The following is a 15,286-nucleotide window of genomic DNA, read 5'->3' as shown; positions in this document are numbered from 1 at the left end:
CAACCAATATCTCCTAACAAATGGAATTTCCTTTCGCAGGATGGGACTTTCTATGCCCCCCCACCCCCCGCAATCCTGCTAGGTCCAAAAGCTCCCAGAGGCTGCAAGGGAGCCAAGTTGCAGGTCTGAGTTGAAACCAGGAAATGGGGGGGGGGATCACCGAAATGCCCCTCTTCAGTTAGTGGAAATCTATCACTGGATCCAACCCAGGTTGGATTTTATTATTTTGTCCATCCCACTCCACTTCAACACACACCTTAACATGGTGAAGGGATTTGTCTATGTCAGTGAAGCTGAGAGCAATACTGTAAGGATTCATCTGAAATGTGGTGTTGGAGGAAGAGTTTTATGGATACTGTGGCCTGCCAAAAAGACAAATAAGGAAGTTCTAGATCAAATTAAGCCTGAACTCTTCCTCGAAGTTAAAAGGACCAAACTGAGGATAGATTGTTTTGGTGGTCATTAATCCACAGGGTTGCCATACATCAGAAGCAATTCGACAACACTTAGTACATGCTCCCCATCTCCATCAGAATACTAGAAAAGATGTTTCATGGGCTCTCAAACATACACAACTCTGGTTCTTCAGGCACTGTGCTATTATTTTAAAGATTTATGAAGAGCCAGTCCTAAATCCATTGATAGAAACAGGATATAGGATGACCTTGATAGGCTGGAAAACTAGGCTAAAATCAATAAAATGAATTTTAACAGGGATAAATGTAAAGTTCTGCATTTAGGTAGGAAAAATCCCATGCATGGTTATAGGATGGGGGAGACTTGTTTTAGCAGTAGTATGTGCGAAAAGGACCTAGGGGTCTTAGTGGATCACATGCTGAACATGAGTCAACAGTGTGATGTGGTGTCTAAAAAGGCAAATGCAATTTTGAGCTGTATCAACAGAGGTATAGTGTCCAGATCACGTGATGTGATGGTATCGCTTAACTCTGCTCTGGTAAGACCTCACCTGGAGTATTGTGTTCAGTTTTGGGCACCACATTTTAAGAAGGCTTTGGACAAGCTGGAACGGGTCCAGAGGAGGGCAATGAAGATGGTGAGGGTTCTAGAAACCAAGTCCTATGAGAAAAAGGTTGAAGGAGCTGGGGATGTTTAACCTAGAGAGGAGGTGGCTGAGAGGTGATATGATCACCATCTTCAAGTACTTGAAGGGCTGTCATTTAGAGGATGGTGTGGAATTGTTTTCTGTGGCCCCGGAAGGTAGGACCAGACCAAGTGGGTTGAAATTAAATCAAAAGAGTTTCTGCCTCAACATTAGGAAGAACTTCCTAACCGTTAGAGCGATTCCTCAGTGGAACAGGCTTCCTTGGGAGGTGATGGGCTCTTCTTCCTTGGAGGTTTTTAAACAGAGGCTAGATGGCCATCTGATAGCAATGAGGATCCTGTGAGTTTTGGGGGAAGTGTTTGTGAGTTTCCTGCATTGTGCAGGGGGTTGGACTAGATGACCCCAGAGGGCCCTTCCAACTCTATGATTTTATGATTCTATGACCTTTGCGAAGGAAAACTTTGCAATTCCCAGATTCTTTCGCAAACATTGCTTCCTATCTTAGTTAGGAGTTATAGTTTATTGATCTACCTTCAAGCTCCCAACTGCTCATTTCATGATCCTGGTCCATTCATTAAGAGCCTTCATGTCACTCAGACTTGTTCTGGCCTCTGATCTAGAACAAAATGTTGCCTGTTACCCAAATAATAAAATCCTGCCTCTGTGTTATGCATTCCTGAGTTTCTAACAAGCTTCATTCGAAAACAGCCCACCCTAGATCAAAAAGGCACTACCCTGGGAAACCAGAAAAGCAAGTATCACATTATTCATTAATTCTCCATTAGCACTGCAACCTGCCATCTGTACCAGTTTGCAACTGTCAAATACTGTAAGATGTAACATCTTTGAACTTCCTGCTACTGGGATCACTATTTGAAAGCTTTAATACAAGCCTATGTTAATTTCTGTCTGTGCCAGATTCTCTGGGATGAAGGCCATTGTTAAAATGGGATTGTTACATTCAATTCGATTTATGTTTGCCAAATGGATGCAATGTCCTAAAAGCCTCTTCCCTCATCAAGCAAGATTTCAGTAGACGTTACTACAAGGAGAAGCTTCTTCCACGTTATTGCCCAAGTTCTATGAGGAAAGCAAGTTCTTGCAGGCCTTGTGCACATCGATGCAACACATTTCAAGCCGGCTTAACTGCTGTGGTTCCAACCATACGGTTTTGGAAACTTGTACCTTGCACTGGGGGGAGGCAGCACCCCCCAATACTCACAGAACTGCAATTATCAGAGGCAATCATACAATTACTTGTACGGTGGCAATGGAATCTGATGAGAGGTGTAGCAAAAATATGAGATACAAAAATGCACGGAGTCTTAAGTTCGCCTGAGGGTGTCATGAAATGACATCTGAAACTCAAGAGCATAATGCAGCAGCAGGGGTGGCTTCAGCCAGTTTGGTGTAGTGGTTAAGTGCGTGGACTCTTATCTGGGAGAACCAGGTTTGATTCCCCACTCCTCCACTTGCAGCTGCTGGAATGGCCTTGGGTCAGCCAGAGCTCTGGCAGAGGTTGTCCTTGAAAGGGCAGCTGCTGTGAGAGCCCTCTCCAGCCCCACCCACCTCACAGGGTGTCTGTTGTGGGGGAGGAAGGGAAAGGAGATTGTAAGTCACTCAGAGTCTCTAATTCAGAGAGAAGGGCAGTCTTCTTCTTCCCTCCCTCCCTTCCCTCCCATGCCTCTTTCAACAAGAAAAATGTGTGTGTTTTTACTCTGCTGCCTGTGGGCATACCCATGGAACCAGCAGCAGGAGAAACAGCTCACAACCCTACCATTTTATGCAGTCGAAAGTGGCACAGGAGGGAAGGCCACCATGCCATGCTCTGAAGTCAGTACCCCTGGCACACGAGGGAGGGAGGGAGGGAGGAAGGGAGGAAGGAAGGGAGGAAGGGAGGAAGGAAGGAAGGGAGGAAGGAAGGGAGGAAGGGAGGAAGGGAGGGAGGGAGGGAGGGAGGGAGGAAGGAAGGAAGGGAGGGAGGGAGGAAGGAAGGGAGGAAGGGAGGGAGGAAGGAAGGGAGGAAGGGAGGAAGGAAGGAAGGAAGGAAGGAAGGAAGGAAGGGAGGAAGGGAGGGAGGGAGGAAGGAAGGGAGGAAGGGAGGAAGGAAGGGAGGAAGGGAGGAAGGGAGGAAGGAAGGAAGGAAGGAAGGAAGGAAGGAAGGAGGGAAGGAGACAGAGACAGATAGAGATAGATAGATAGATAGATAGATAGATAGATAGATAGATAGATAGATAGATAGATAGATAGATAGATAGATAGATAGATAGATAGATAGATAGATAGATAGATAGATAGATAGATGATAGATAGATGATAGATAGAAGATAGATAGATAGAATCTATAATGATCTCACCCTCTTATTTATTTTCTTTTTATTTGTTTGTCCCTCACAGTCACCTCTCACATACCACACACACACCCCACCACTATTTTGAAGGAAACAGGGCAATAAACTCATTTCTCAAGAAAGAACAAAGGAACTCTTAAACCTCCCCTCCTCCAGTAAAGCAAGCAAATGTGGAGGGGAAGTCCAGGAGCAAAATTTTGAGTGTAGATGTAAAAATATACTCCGGATTTCTAGAAGGCAATTTTAGTGCTCAGAAAATCAGACCAAACATGAATGTAGAATCAGCCTCTGTCTTTTCATTGTGGTTCAGGACAGTTTCCAATCCCAAAAATTAAAATCATACAAAATACAGTCATGCCCAATTTGCCCCTCCCTTCCCAAGAAAATGTCTGCAATTTAAGCACATAAGAATATAGAAAGAGCCCTGCTGGATCAGACCAGTGGTCTATCTAGCCCAGCATCATGTTTCACACAGTGGCCAACCAGTTCCCCTGGAGGGCCAATGACAGGGCATAGAGGCCAAGGCCTTCCCCTGAGAAGAACATCAGAAGAGCCCTGCTGGATCAGAACAGTGGTCCATCTAGCCTAGCATTCTGTCTCACACAATGGTCAACCAGTTCTTCTGGACAGCTATCAACAGGGCACAGAGGCCAAGGACTTCCCCTGATGTGGCCTCCTGGCTCTGGGATTTAGAATCTCAAAGTCCAGACAGGATTACAAAGAAGCAAAAAAGTGGGCTGAGATAGCAATGAAACAGTGGGGACATGAAATCTTAAATCATAACTAATGTGCTTCCAATTTAAAATTATGTTCTTAGCCATTTATTCAGCTTAATATCTGTAGCCACTTGAATGCAACAGGGATTCAGGCGATGGCAGCAGCAGCAGAATCCTCTGGCATCGCTACCATGTCTAACGTGAAGGATCAGGTTTCTTCCAGACCCTTATAATGAGATGCTCTGCTTCCCACAGAAGACAGTCAATGAGAGCCAAACTTAAGCCAGGAGTGGCAGTTCACAGCTAACGGTCTTGACTTCCCTTTGTTTAGTAAAAGCAGTACTTCAGACCTTATTGTTTTGTGGGTGTATACAACAGAAAAGGAAGCAAAAGGATAAATCAAGAGGCAAGTCCTGACTGGTCTTCACAAACTATAGAAGATTCCATCAAATAACGCAACAAGGAAGCAGATGAACCAACTGTTGCTGTAACACTCCTGCCATGTTAATTTACATCAAGGGTCCTGAGCCCAGATAATGGTCTTACTGAACTTCTACTGTGCTTGCATATTCTGGAGTTTCCATATTGCCTGATTTATCCATGCCCTGACTTGAATGGCCCAGGCTAGGTTGATTTTAAAAGCTAAGCAGGATTGGCCCTGGCTAGTCTTTGGATGGGAGGCCACCAAGGAAGCCCAGGGCCATGATGCAGAGGTGAGCAATTAGGCTTCCCAAACTTCCGCTCTGGCGGGAGACTTCTGGGTTCGCAGCCTCATCTCCCGCTCTTCAAAACTCTTGAAGCGGGGGTGGAGGGGGGGAGAACATACCTTTAGGCTTCATGTTGTAGAGCTCCTGAGCCGTTTGCAAAATGTCTGCCCCTTTAAGGCTGGGCAGGAAGCAGAAAGGGCTTCTGAGAACGGCCCCTCCCTTTCTTTTGCTTTCGTTTTCACAGGAAGTAGAGTTGTCCGGAGGAAGATCTGGTAAGTGTGTGTGTGTGAGAGGAAGGGGGCAGGGGATTCCCTAGTTTGGAGGCCGTCCCCCCCCCTTTAGAAAGCGTGGGGGGAGGAAAATGTCTACTAGGCACTCTATTATTCCCTTTGGAGAACGATTCCCATAGGGAATAATAGGAAATTGATCCGTGGGTATTGGGGGCTCTGGGGGGGGTATTTTTTGAGGTAGAGGCACCAAATTTTTAGTATAGCATCTAGTGCCTCTCCCCAAAATACCCCCCAAGTTTCAAAACGATTGGACCAGAGGGTCCAATTCTATGAGCCCCAAAATATGGTGCCCCTATCCTTAATTATTTCCTATGGAAGAAAGGCATTTTAAAAGGTGTGCTGTCTCTTTAAATGTGATGGCAAGAACTCCCTTGGAGTTCAATTATGCTTGTCACATCCTCGTTCTTGGCTCCACCCCAATGTCTCCTGGCTCCACCCCCAAAGTCTCCTGGCTCCACCCCCAAAGTCCCCAGATTTTTCTTTAATTGGACTTGGCAACCCTATGAGCACTGGCAAACCACTTCTGAACATCTCCCACCTTGGAAACTCCACAGGGGTGCTCTAAGTCAGATGCGACTTGAAGACACTTCCCCACCAATTAATTCACGTGGTATCTCCACAACCTCCTTAAGGAAGACCGGATAAAATGGCTATGCATTTAAGTAGTTCTCTTTCATTTGTAAGTGGAGGCCTTGTTTTATGTACTAAAGCAGATAGAAAAAATGGGCTCAAAATAAAGTGCATTTATGGATATGATGTACAGCTTTAGGAAAACAGTTCATGAAAAAAAATTAAAAACATAGCATTCAATGTTCATACGTAAATTTGGGAGAATATCGTGACAGCTTCAAGATAGTTCTCAAGGTATCTCCTAGTAACTGAGACGTAAATTTGGAGTGAAGACTATTCTCCAGTCAGCATATCTTGTATGCTGAGAGCCAGTTTAGTGTAGTAGTTAAATGTGCAGCCTCTTATCTGGGAGAACCAGCTTTGATTCCCCACTTCTCCACTTGCAGCTGCAGGAATGGCCTTGGGTCAGCCAGAGCTCTCAAAAGAGTTGTCTTTGAAAGGGAGGCCCCTGTGAGAGCTCTCTCAGCCCCACCCACCTCACAGGGTGTCTGTTGTGGGGGAAGGAAATAAAGGAGATGGTAAGTTGCAGTCTTCTTCTATCCCGCTCAGCCTCTCTTAAACATCTTGCACGCCGCTATGAGACAGGCTTCCTAACGGAGGAGTGAGGAGTGCTCAATGGCACTTTGGCAAAGGCTGTTTTTGTGTTCTAGATACAATGTAATATTTTGTAGACAACATTTGTAGACAAAATGTAGACAACTTTTACATATGAACAAACTTTGAGTCAAGTGGCACCTTTAAGGTCAACAAACGTTTATCCAAAGGATGAGCTTTTGTATGCAAGCAAACTTCTTCAAATCTCATACACAAACGCTCACACCTTGAATAAACTTTATTGGTTTTTAAGATGACACTGGACTCAACATTTGTTCCACTGCTTCAGACCAGCATGGCTGCCAGCCTGGGTCCAATATTTACATATGTAAGGAAATGTGTTCCCAAAGTGAACACCAACCATCAGTGGTAACCAGAACCTGGTCATGTTGTGGTACACCCCAGTACTCCTGATGAAAAGATTTCCCCCATTCTGCCCCTCTTATTGTTCCATGAGCACTCTCTGATCTATTTGCCACTCCTCTTGGATTCTACTTTACAAGAATTAACACAATTAATTATGGATTAATGTGCAATGCTCCTCCGTTTTTAGTTTCTTCTATGTATTTGCATACTTTTCACACATGAAAGACCATATTGCAAAAAGGAAAGGACTCACCTCTACTCTGAAACTAGGAGGTAGCTGGATCTGTAACTTGCAAAATATACTTATTTTAGGAAATGTATATGCTGCCACTTTCTGCTCATTTGAGTGCACATCAGTTTTTGATACATGCTTCTTTGGAAGCTAAAAGCAGAAAAAAAATTGAGGAGGGGGAGGTAATTTGAAATACCTTCCCACTTCCAAAGTCTGCTGACCTTTAAAAGTGTCAGGTGATAACAGACGCCCATTAAATGTAGTGAAAGTTAAATAACTGGCCATTTTTCTGTCATGCCCAATCTGCTAAACAATCATTTATTATGAAATGTATGTATCATAAGAAAGGCAGTGAGGAAATCTGGCGGCCACAGGTAAAAAGGACTATGTGTGAAGCCTCTAAAAGTTGACAACGGATATGATGAGTGGGGAAAGTGTGAGACCTCGCTGCTACTGCTGAAAGGCAATTCAGAGGCTGTGCTTCTGTTCTGGATTAATAACTTTAAACGCTTCTTGCCTTCAAATGAAACAGAAAAAAAGGGGGGGGGAACGTAGGACTATACGCACAACTCACCAAGTTGTAGCAGTGTTCCTCAGTCAAATGCCCCAAATTATAACAGCATGTTTTCTTCACAGAGACATTCGGGAGAAAGATTCTTGCTTCACCTTCTCCTGATACTCAAGTTGGTTCAGCATATGAATTTAACTGTCCACCTTGAACTGCTCACCTGTGCAAGAGCACTATTGCCCCCATTTATTCTAAGTTTCCCAACCGAGACTGTGCACTTGTGTCCACATTCAGTTATGCATTCACAGGTGCCTTGTAGGCACATGTGCATACGTTTGTTAATGTTAACTGTCGAGGAATTCTGGCACTCAGGAAATTGCCTGAGACCCCTCCAGACCCCACTAGAGTTCAACAGGCTGGATTGGGCTGGCAAGAGACTGACTCTTTCCACACACACACACACACACACACACACACACACACACACACACACACAGAGCCTTAACCCTTGAACACACATAGAAACCATAGCAGCAGAACCTCAATGCCTAAATTTGCACTGAATAGGAATAATCCTTCCTCCAGATCAAGACCCCCTCAGAATCATAGGTGGGCAGGGCAATGGCAAACCACCTGTGAATATCTCTTGCCTTGAATACCCCGCCAGGAGTTGCCATAAGTCAGCTGTGATTAACAGCACTTTCCACAAACCAACCTTTCAAAAGGCCTCCGAGTTAGACAAAACTATCATGTATTTGAGGGGAGGGGGCCGACCCAGAGAGAATGTGGCTTGCATAGCGGCCATCCACGGAGGGAAGAGGATATCTGAACTAGGACCCACCCCCCATCACAACTCATTATCAACCACTGAGCACATCATCTCCGTAAAGCCATCTTCTCCTTCACAAAAATAAAATGTAACTCTTGTTAAAGTGGCGCTCTGCCTGGAATTTCAAACTCCCGTTTCAGCAACCAACTTGTCCATTAAGTTGACTATTGTAACCTTCTAAATACATTATTGACGCTGAGCAGCAATAAGGTTCAGTTAAACACTAGAGAGGGTTAGTTACACTTACCAAGCAATTAGCAGCCCTCTAGAGGAGCTCACTTGCCTCATAAACCAGTAGCAAAACCCTTAACTGTGACTTTTACAAGGAGAGAGTCTTGTCTGAAGTGCTTGCAATGCAACATTCAAGGTAGTAAACAAACAGTAAACTGAAACATGTTCAAGCTGGATAAATTAACCCATTAATACACAACTTGTTCTGTACTTTCTAGGACTACTTGTATCTTTGCTTGTTGCTTTCCTTTAGGTCTATAATTGCCGATAAAATATTCAGAAATATATATTTTATGAGCCTCAAAGTGTTAAAACCTTATCTCAAGAAAAGAGCTATTTTCCTCAACAAGCTTTTTACAGAAGCCTCAAGAATGATGCTTTGCCCTTCCCTTTCTAGTAGTGGTGGATTCCTGAAGAATAAATGGGATTTAAAGATCCTTAGCCAACTGATCATGGATTGTAGTCACGGATGACCACGAACCTGCTTTCATGAGCATCCAGAACAGAATTCTAAACCCTAAGTACGTATTTCCTCCATCCATAAATTACCAGTCCTTCTTTACCACCCAGAGCCTTGTTAAACAGAACACATGAGAGAAACAATCTCAATACTCAGCCCTTGTAAAACTTCACAAATATGTAAAGGAAATAAAAATCGGCCATTGGCATTTTTATTCTTAGACAGAGGGACAAAGAAGTTAACTAGTTCAAGGTAATAACATTATAGTCTGGGCTGGGGGGATCAGAATCATTCTCTAGTTTTCTACAGATTCCATTATGCAATTTCATTTCTGACCCTACTGCAATCCAAATGACCACTGTATTTACTAATGGGCAAAGTCTGTATGCACAGTTCAGGTCAGAATAAAATCTGCTAGTTTCAAATGCAGGACTTTTTCACATTTTCATTTTCCTTGCTTATATGTTCCTGTTGCTGGGGGCAGGGGGGGGGGGAGAGAAGCTGTCTGTTCTGCGTATATCTTGCTCCCTCTAGTGGCCGATAAGGTATTGCATTGCTTCATGTCCAACATAAAAACATGCAAATTATTAAAAAATAAAATGGTACAGAAGCACAAAATCTATCTAAAATATGACAGCGACATCATACAGAGTACAAATGATTACACAAGATGCATATCCCCAAAAACAGTATCACAAAAAAAAACCTTGGGTGTATATGAAATGATGTTGCCAGAAATCAACAAACAGCAGACACCCAATAAATGAATAAACAGACAAATTATTAAATAAACTCAAAAGAAAAAAAAATCCAAATCTGCAAAATACAATTTAAAAATGCACTCAGTAATGCAAATCAAGAGCCATAGAAAAAGGGAAAGGGAATGAGAAAGCCGTTAGAGGTGCAACCATGAAAGATACGTGGGGTTGGATGGGAAAAGGTCATGATCTGACATAAATTCTAGTGCAGGAGCCCAAGTAGCAACAAATTTGTTGTAGGACCTATTAGAGCAGGTGTAAGCATGATCTACCACAGGGGAGGCCAAGGGTAGCTCTCCAGACATACTAAGAACAGGACCAAGAACACGGCCAATGGCTGGGGCTGATGGGAGTTGTAGGCAAAAAACATCTGGAGAGCTACTGTTGGCCACCCCTGATCTACAACAATGGAAATCTTCTGCATGACAAACTGGTCCCAAATTTTATCATACCAGGCATGCCATGTTGGAGGGGAAGAGGATTTCCAGGTTGATGTGATTGTGAGATGGGCTGTAGCTATAAGAATATAAATTAAGTACTTGTACAAAACGTTTAGAGTTGTTTCATCACACAGACTTAGGAGTAGAAGACCAGGAGACTATGGTAAGATTTTTGAAGTGATCAGAGAAATTTGAGTTTCCTGTTCTTAGTATGTCTTGGTAAAATCTGAAGTTCAGATTTTACAAACACCCATAAAATGCATACATTCCTGAGGCAAAGGAAAACTGGGAAGGGGTGGGAAACAGATGAGAAATCTCAGCATGAAACGTTCAAAAATGTATGTAGAATAAGCAGCACCAACAACTCATCTGAACTTCCTGACCCCTCCAAGTTATGCAGCCTCCAAGTTACGCAACTACTGAATCTGTTCCAAGGTCCTCTTCATGTAAAAATGTCTCTTCTTATCACAAAAGGAGAGTTCCACTGCTCCCTTGACAGAAGGTAACATATCAAAACAAGAATGCCAGGTTTCTCCTTACCTAGCTGTTAACCAAACCTAGCATGGTTGATCTGGCCTCTCACTCAACCTGATTCAAGCAGTTCAGTACTGTCAAGCAATGCCATTTCAGGGGAAGGAAATTCAACTCTGAAAAGAGTTGCTAGCAAGTGAAAGATCGGAATCTATGCTTCTTAGAACGAAGCTTAATGGCAGGTTTTTTTTGGTTGAATAAAAAAAAATTACTAAAAACTGGAACAAGCCCAGACTTTAGTGTTGTAACGTAAGAGGCCTGTTTGTGTGGGTAGCCATCTTGATCAGAAGCAAGGGAACAAAGTTGGAGTCCACTGGCACCTTTAAGACCAACAAAGGTTAATTCTGGGCATAAGCTTTTGTGTGCATGCACACTTTACTGGAATCTGATGACATGTGCATGCACGTGAAAGCTTGCACCCAGAAATAACCTTGGTTGGTCTTAAAGGTGCCGCTGGACCAGTGTTCCCTCTAAGCTGAGTTAGTGTGAGCTAACTCACAGTTCTTTAACCTCCCGCTCGCACATTTTGGTCTTCGCTCAGGAAGGCTGGCCCCAGAGCAAAACCAATTTATGCAGCAGCCAAATCACTCCCTCACAACTTTAACGACAGCAGCTTATGAAGTCGAATTTTTGCTCACACGACTCCACAGCTTAGAGGGGGCACTGCTCTGGACCCGAACTTTGTTCTTAAGAGGCCTGTGTTTTTCATTTAATCTTGAACAGAAGGCTTGCTTCCAAAGATCAGGAATTCAGTTCTCATAGGACTGCACAAGATCTTGGATAATCTGTTAAAATTGTGACATACCATTCCTAGAGAGAGAATAAGCCATGTCCCGTGCTCCAATAAAACCCTAACTCGCAGAACTAATATAGATGAATTCCATATCATTTTTTTTCCAGTGCCTGAACAATATTGTCCTGGGAAATGCCAGACATGTTTAGAGGGAGACGATCAGAGCCATCTTTTGAGTCAGTACACTCTGTGAAACCAAGAGGCAGCAGTCGTCAATCCTTCCAACCTAACAAGGATTTCATTACACGAATGAGCTCCCTTGTCGCTTTGATTGCACACCTGCTCTAACTACGATTCTTGTAACCTTTTTCATTGAGGGGCAAAATGATTCTGCTCTTGTGATCCTAACACTCCAAAGCGGGCACGACCAACAAGAAAGGATGGCTATCAAATGCTAACATATTAGCAACAGAATGGAGAACCTATAAGCAAAAGTTAGCCACTGACTGACTGGAGAGGTCACTGGCATCAGAGTCCAGAAATAACAAGGAACTACTCAGAGTCCTGCCTTCTTCTGGTACAAATATTTCCTGTAAAATTACCAGAAACCTTGCAAATGCCTGCTATCCTCAATTTAAGGGGAAGAGACTACAGGGATCAACGTCTGATTGACTGGCCTCAAAAAGAAACCTGCTATTATTAGGAACATACCATTGTTTCCTTTCTTTTTGCCACACTTCAACATTTCTTGTGAAATCGTCAGCAAAATAAATCAAGCAGACATTTACTTTACTGAAGCCTTATACCAGCTCTGTTTCTCCCTGATAGTTTCAGTAGCAGATTGAGTTCTATTAATTAATTAATGAGTGTTTCTGCGTCTGCCAGACCAAATAGACCAAACCATACAATAAAACAGAGGTCGTTGCTTCTCATTAAGCCTGTGAGCACTTCTGGTCCATGGGGTCGCAAAGAGTCGGACTCGACTGTGCGACTGAACAACAACAACAACAACAGTCACCACCACAAAATGGCTGCCATGGGTGCACAAATTGTGTTTTTTTTCCCCTTTTATATTTTTTATTAGCAAAACCACATTATATCACATCAACATAGCATCTTAAGTTCATACCAGTCTTCATACATAATCAATTTGTCTACTTTAAATCCTACTTAACTGAACCCCATAATTAATTTATCCTACTTAACAACAACAAAAAAAGAGCATGGAGATGCCTTTCAACATCCATTCTTACATCATTCTGTTATATACTCCTTTTTTATCATTAACTCGCTTCCCCCATTTATTTCAGAAACTTTTTCCCTCTCCTTCATTCCTTCCCTTTTTTGTTTCTTACTAACCCATCTATATAATTTCTCCATTTACTACTCGCCACTATCTTGGTCTCCCCTTTCAAAAGGGCTGAAAGTATATCCGCTTCAGCAGCCTGAAGGACTTTATCAACCAATTCTTCTAAATTTGGACACTTTGGTTGTCTCCAAAATTTGGCAAGTAAAATTCTAGCAGCCGTGAGGCAGTAGACTGTCAAATGTAGATCTTCTTTAGGTACCTCATTTGTAATCAAAGATAATAACATAACCTCAGGTTTAAATTGAAAATCAAAACATAACACTTCCTTCAAAAATTCATATGCTCTCAACCCAAAACTTCTTTACAACATTACACAACCACCATGAATGATAAAACGTACCGATATACCTGGTATTCAAGAAAGTAAATAATAAACCTTCTGGTATAAGCCATTTGTACATTATAATGTACAAACAATGTAGACACAAATTGTTGAGAGAATGTGAGCCAAACTTCTTTTCTGTGTGAGTGCTCCCTTCATTTGCAAGGGTCCAGCATCCTATCTCACACAGTGGCCAATAAGTTCCACTGGCATCCAACAACAAAGTCTTCATAAGAATAAAAGAAGAGCCCTGTCGAATCAGACCAAGGGTCCATCTAGTCCAGCGTTCTACCTCACACAGTAGCAAGCCTGTTCCTCTGGATGGCCAACAACAGGGCACTGAGGCCAAGGCCTTCCCCTGGTTCTGGGATTCAGAAGATTAGTGTGGAGGTCCCCCCCTCAGTCACCATGGCAAGTAGCCATTGATAGACATATTCCATGAATCTATCTAACCCCCTTCGTAAGCTGTTTATCCCTGTGGCCATCACTATATCCTCTGGCAATGAATTCCACATTTTAATCACTCTCTGTGTAAAGAAGCCCATTAGCTTCATTGGATGCCCTCAAGTTCTAGCAGTTTGGCAGAGGGAGAAAAGGTTCTCTTTGTCAACTCCCTGCAGCCCAAGCACAATTTTATAAACCTCTTATCATGTCCCCCCTTAGCCGTCTCTTTTATGCACTGAAAAGTCCCAGATATTTCAGCCTTTCCCCACAGGGAAGGTGCTCCAACCACCTCATCATCTTGGTTGCCTCCCTCTTCTACTCTGTTTTAGGCTGGGAGAAGACCTAAGAAAGCAAGGCTCCAGAGGGCATGCTGGCCCAGGTTCCCAAGGCAGCTGAATCTCAGTTGCTTTCCTCAGCATAAGTTGGAAACTTCCTCTGATATTTAAGCAAGGTCCATAAGACAATACAGTTCTACTCTCAGCAATAAAAGCAAGCTATACAGGGTTGCATTCCACCCCAACAGTGGTGCTATAAGCAGCAGCTTATGAACAGGAGTTCTGCAATGAACGGAAAGGCATTTCTGAGTACATTCAGGGTGGAAAGCCACAGTAGATGGCTCCAAGTTAAGTGCTGGGAGTTGCATTATGGCTAGAGTATTGTCAATTCAATGCCATTTTTCTGCATACTGCAATGTCAAGCATCTTGTTTCTTTATTAGTATGCCTGTGTTGTTAACTGTGATTCTACTATGTTGCACATCAAAGCCATGTAACCTCTTCCTTAGTTCTCACTAGTAGCAAATGCAGGAATGTCCTCTTTGAAGATAAGGCCTCCTGGGACGCTTTCCCAGGCGCAGACTTGGACCCAGGATGTTGCTAAACCGCAAGAATAGATAAAGTAGCAAGCGTGTGAATTTCACACGCCTGAGCAGGAATTTCTAAACTATCGTTGATGTGCCCCTTAAAGCTAGCATTCTAGAGTTAAACTGTATCACTTCCAATTTGGTGCCTACCCAAGCACAATGGATTATCAATAAACCAAGACTTTGTTTCAAAATCAACGGCTGGTTATTTTGAGATCTGACGCTTGACATGCAGGACCATATTCTGAGATATGCATCATCATCCTAACACAGGGAACTGAAAGGGAAAGGCAAGAACATTTCACATTAAATGGAGATTCCTCCCCTAAATGGAACATCGCAGAGATCAGACAACAAACAGGAAATGGATAGGGTTTTGGAATCTTAAAACTCCACAACTGCTCCTATACACCCAGTGAAACAGACACATTGCCAGTGAAGAAAATTCCTACAAGTTCTTAGTGGAACAGAATGTGCAGCAAAAAAAGGCTCTAAAACACTTTTACCAGTTGCCTGGCTTTGCCTCTGAGAGGCCGAAAAATGAGTTTCCATGAATATCCTGCAGGTCCTAGAGAAATGTAAGCCATTGTGTATGGGAGGGGGGGCAGGGAGGAGACACTACCAGGTTGGAACTCATTTGGCAACACAGATTTGCATCTGCTACTCAGCTGAACCTAGTAAACCGATGTGTGCAATATGATATTGACAAAGTATTTGAGTTTGGTTTTTTTAAATTGAAAAATGATGCCTGCTGCAGGCTGTATAATCCACTTCCTCCATGTCCCAGCAGAGGTCACCAGAAGTCACCATGACTTCCAGACACGAGCGTGCACACACACACAAATACCAAA

The 15,286-nt window shown here is 43.1% G+C and overlaps 1 protein-coding gene across 2 annotated transcripts in view; it reads right to left on the bottom strand.

The window, feature by feature from the left end:
• LOC132575496 (cadherin-18) overlaps window positions 1-15,286 on the bottom strand; it is a 435,072-nt gene that overhangs the window by 325,293 nt on the left and 94,493 nt on the right. The window lies entirely within an intron of this gene.

This window comes from Heteronotia binoei, chromosome 7 (assembly GCF_032191835.1).
Source record: "Heteronotia binoei isolate CCM8104 ecotype False Entrance Well chromosome 7, APGP_CSIRO_Hbin_v1, whole genome shotgun sequence".
Classification (NCBI taxonomy): domain Eukaryota; kingdom Metazoa; phylum Chordata; class Lepidosauria; order Squamata; family Gekkonidae; genus Heteronotia; species Heteronotia binoei.
This window is presented reverse-complemented; position numbering and strand designations above follow the sequence as displayed.